At 31.3% G+C, this 5,090-nt stretch overlaps 1 pseudogene; it reads left to right on the top strand.

Moving 5' to 3' along the window:
- The first annotated feature begins 833 nt into the window (after positions 1-833).
- LOC125833571 (uncharacterized) lies at positions 834-1,604 on the top strand (annotated as a pseudogene).
- The last annotated feature ends 3,486 nt before the right edge of the window (positions 1,605-5,090 follow it).

Genomic DNA, 5,090 nt, shown 5'->3' with positions numbered 1-5,090 from the left:
AGCGCGATTTTTGGGTTCGATTAGCCGCGATTTGTTGTTGGATTTATAGGGAAGAGGACGTTGGCCGTACAGGGATGGGGTCGGTTACTATTTGTTGGGTTTTGCAAGCAAAGAAGGAGAAGAAAACGTGCAGGAGGTGGGGTCATATGGTGTTGATGTTGTATTGTTTTGTTGTATTTGGAGAATTGGGTTTTTGGATTTGTATATTGTTGCTGATGTATGGGTCTGTTTTGGGCTGGGAATTTGAGAAATGAGAATGGAATGGGCCTTTGAGAATTGTTAGAAGGAGGCCTACAAAATTGGTTTAAAGCTTGGCTGAAATAAAAGGGGTTTAGGAAAAGCTAAAATGGCTAAATTTGGAATCGAGGAAAGAGCCAAAAGATTTCGATCATAGCCATTCAAAATTAAACATCTAACCAACATTGAATTGATTTAGTTAATTTGACTAGAAAATATATAAAACAAATTAATATTAATCAATTAACGAGCTTCTTAATCTTAACAAAATAAAATAATTAACTTACTTATAAACTAAAATATTTCAAAAACTCAAAATTATAACTATAATTTATACTAAACTAATTTAATAAAATACTTACTAAAAGTTTAAAATCTTTTTGAGATGATTTTTGAAATGTTTATAAAATATACTAATTATATACAAAATTATATAAAACATATATATTACATAAAAATTATAAAAATGATAAAATTGATTAAAAGTAACTTGAAAAACATTTTGAACTTTACAAAGTCAATTATTTCAAATCATTTGGAATTTAAGAAACTCGATGATTAATATATATTGCGGAGGTCCAAAATTGGGTGTCAACATGCCCAATAGTATGCACCTAGAAGATCTCAACGATCTCTGTTATGTGATTAATAAAAATCTCAAACTGATGGATGACGCGATCGAAGCAAAAACTCACGAAGAAGGTTCTACATCGAATGCTCCTTAACCTACTGCTGGACCGATGGATTCTGGTGGGACCAACTTCGACATGTCATGGGCTCCTCTTTTGGCCCCTGTTGATGCTCCAGCACTATCCGAGATTCCTCTTTTGGTTCCATCTACCATACCTAGTGGGACCAACTTCGAGAGGCCAAGGGCTCCTCTTTTGGTCCCTAATGTAACTCCAACATTGATGGTTCCTCTGACGGCTCCATTGATGGGTCCTTCAAGTGCTCCTACTTAAGTGCCTCAATTCATGTTTCCTTTGAGGACTCCTCCTCAAATGGTTCTATTTGTTGGTCTTTCGCAGGTTCCATCTTTATCATCTTCACAAAGGTATCTTGAAATGGCCAATCCAATCCTTCCAACAACAATGGCTTGTCTAATGCCTTCACCAATGATTACTCCTCCAATGTCTAATTTAGTGTTTCCTCCAACAACACCACAAATAGACCCTTTGATTGATATTCTCTTTATTGGTGCATCAGTGCCAATGGATAACAATGTTAATGTCTTATTTGGCATTCCACGGAGTCCTTCATTTTCTGAGTTGCTAAGCTTGAATGATGATGAGATAATGCCTTTACTTGATGATACATCATTCGACATTCATGTTTAAGATCCAAATCACCACCACAACAACTTATAAGGATCCAAGATTAATTATTAGTAGAAATGTCTGCACTTTGGTTTCATAAAGAATTTTAAGCATGATAGTAGTTCTTTTTTGTGTGTTGTTAATTAAAGTATGAGAACATTATAACAAACACAAAATATATAATTGTCTTCGTTTAAGTTAGCAATTATGTTTTGATTTTAACCTCCTTAATTTTATATGTTTTATTATTAGAACATTGGATAAGTTCTGAATTGCTTCTCAGCTTTTACTATGACTCTAATTTGTAATTTATCGGAATTTCGAATAGAGTTGTATTGTTGCCAAAATTTATAATTATGATACAAAACTAAAAAACAAATGATGATGAATAAATATTTAGATGAGAAGATTATTATTTTCTTAAGAGAATTAAAGAAGATATTTAATACAAATATAGCTAGGCAAGTTGAAATTTATTTTCTTAAGACTTTTTTTAATTTGGTTTAACTATCATAAGTGCTACTTCTTTCTTCGTTATATTCAAATGCTATAAAAAAAGTTGTTCTCCCTGGATAACAGGTTTTTCTTGAAAAATATAATATATATGAAAAAAAAAACAGGAAAAAAAAGAAAAACTTATCCCCACATATATAACATTTCTTGGATCAAGATTTTTTTTTTCTGGAAGAGATGAAATAGGGTTAGGGAGAGACAATTCTTTTTTTTTATATAGTTAAGGATAGAAGATTCAACCAGATTTTAATTTTGATCTTTTGTATGTTAAGCTTACTAACTTGCAAAAGATATTGTATGACATAAACTTACTTATTATGGTTCATAAAATAAGATAAAAGAGATAACTATGTTTAAATTGTGTTCGGCAGACACAAGCCCTCAGGACTTGACAATTAGACATCGAGAAGCTTGTCCGAGGGTCCTTCGTTTAGAACTGCCCTTTTCCTTTCCAAAGTGGAATTCCTCCTTGCTTTCCCATTTAACCTGTGCCAAACTCCACTTTTGTTGTTGCCGGGTAAAGTGATTCATTTAACCTCGGTATCAGCAACCAAGACACCCTTTTCTGTCGAATGAATCTTTAAATCAGCATCTTCAAACCACGACTCCGATCACGATTTCCAATTGACTTTATCTCAGGTGACAAGGGCATGAGAACGCTTCACAAAATGCTCTTTGACAGCAAGTGAGATCTTTGAAATTCAATCAGAACAACACTGGGTGAGTAAGATATAGGATTCTTATCTGAGTGGCATGGATCACAAAATGGATCTACGATTTCAAGTCCACTCATTGATTTCAAGTAAACAGAATCAATTGACTTGGCCGTTAAACTTTTAGGTCGCAAGTAATATATATAGTATAACATAAATTTACTTATAGGATTAATTAAATGTGATTAAAAATACAACTAGATTTAAATTTTGACCTTCTCACCAATAATTTTTTGTAACTTGCAAAGAATATGATGTTGGGTTATAAAAAGTGTGAATGGAAAATGAAGAGTTGCGACTTTTATGAATAGTTGTGACTTTTATGCAAAGTTGCGACTTTTATGAAGAGTTGTGACTTTCATGAAAACTTGTGACTTTTATGAAAGGTTGTGACATTTTCGAAAGATTGTGACTTTTTCAAAGGGTTGTGACATTTCCGGTAAGGCACAATAATAACTTTTTCACACTATCCATTGTTTTCTATAAATTGAGGGATTTCCTCTCATTTTAAGTGAACTAGTTTTCTGAACTTCTTCTACTACTACTACTAAATCTAGTATTCTAAGTGTACTTTACTGCCGTTGAGTGGTTCGCTGATACCGGTTTTAGGTACCAATACATCGGTGAGCTCGATTCAGTGGGCTCGATTTTCTTCTTTAAGAAAAATATTGTGTATATTGTTTGTTTCTGAGTTTATTTTCTCTACTGGTTTTAATTTTCTAGTTTTGAAAATAGTCTTTAAACTTTGTTGTTTCTTATCAAGTTCTTCAAAGTTTTTGTTCTAAGTATATTCGGAATATAGGATGAACAACAATCTCAAGAAAATTAATACATTTTTGGTATTTCTTGTATTCTACTGAATGAATGAAACAAATCATTGAAGTAGAATAATGCAATACTTCAGCAGAATTTGATGCCTTGTTTAGCAAGATTGAATTAAGAATATACTAGAAAAATTAGTGGTATTCCGGTTAAAGATTACACCAGGTAATCTTCTTATTATTTATCTGAAGAGAAATATAGTTTCTAAAAGTTAATTCTTTTGATATTTATCATGTGTATCTTTGGAAAAAGCTCTGCAAACCATATGTTTTCGAATGAATTTTCCTTGGAAAATAATGATGCTTTTAAAATTCTTTAGTTTGTAGAATGAGAGATGCACATTTTTGTTTGATAAAATAGTATGTCAAAATGTTATAGCTGGAAGGCTATTTGAAAAGAAAAGAATTTCTATGTGATAGTCTAAGAATATGTTTTATTCTGTTTGGGGAAAAAAAAACTTTTGTAGTTTTGTACTCCTTGTGAATTTGATCGTGTCTGATTTTTGTAGAGTAAAAACTTTTGTAGCTATCTACTCTGGATAAATAAGACCATGCAATTGGTTTGAAAAATATGAAAACTTCATCTAATAAGTCAGTGTTGTACTTTTTGTTTTCTATAAACTTCACTGTTAAATAGAAAAATTTGTTCAAAAGTTTTTTTCTTTATTATTAGTATTCTAAATACTAAGTGGTATGTCTAATTGTGATAGAAAAAAGACCAGTGGCTTAAAGTGTGTGATTTTTTGTGTCTGTAGTAGGTGCCTCTATGAAATGAATTTTGACACTCTGTAAAGATTGTCAAAGAGAACTAAAGCACTATAATTCTTTCGTAGAATAATATTTCCAAAAGAGGTTTCATGTTGCCATTGATAGTCTGGGAAAATATGTGGAAAAATTATTTTCAACTACTTGAAAAATATTTTTGAGATCATATTTCAAAATGTGGGGGATTCTTTGCTTATGACAAAGTTAAATTAGACTTAGTGTCCAATTTAAATTTGGAGCACAAGCTATGAAATTCGATGATACTTTTGTATTATGTTAGACCCACAAAATTCTTGGAGTATATTTGATATTGTGGTCGTTGAGTTTCTCTTTTACTAGTATATGGTATGACTAGTATAAAACTACCAAATTATATGTATACTTGTTCAAAATAATTGAGTTCTTTTATAAAAAAGTGCCCTTAAAAGCTTGTGATTTTTCATGAAAAAATATGTCCATTAAATATAACTATTTGTATAGACATGAATATTGGTGAATAGTCATTTTTCATGTTTTGTAAAAGAAGCAATTGGACTATATTGCCTTTATTGGACCCAATGAAACTTTGTTCATGGGTAGTTCTATAACAATCAAATTAAAAGTTATGGAAAGGTCCTTCCAAAAAGGACATTTGACAAGGTGATGACTATAAACAATGTTTGTTTCACACAAAATTGTAAGAAATAGGAATATATATTTGTGAGAAAAAGCTACCTCGTGGAGAT

Source organism: Solanum verrucosum, unplaced genomic scaffold (genome assembly GCF_900185275.1).
Source record: "Solanum verrucosum unplaced genomic scaffold, falcon-dt-bn FXZP01000307.1, whole genome shotgun sequence".
NCBI lineage: Eukaryota > Viridiplantae > Streptophyta > Magnoliopsida > Solanales > Solanaceae > Solanum > Solanum verrucosum.
Note: the sequence above shows the minus strand (reverse complement) of the source record. Positions and strands in the feature narration are given on the sequence as shown.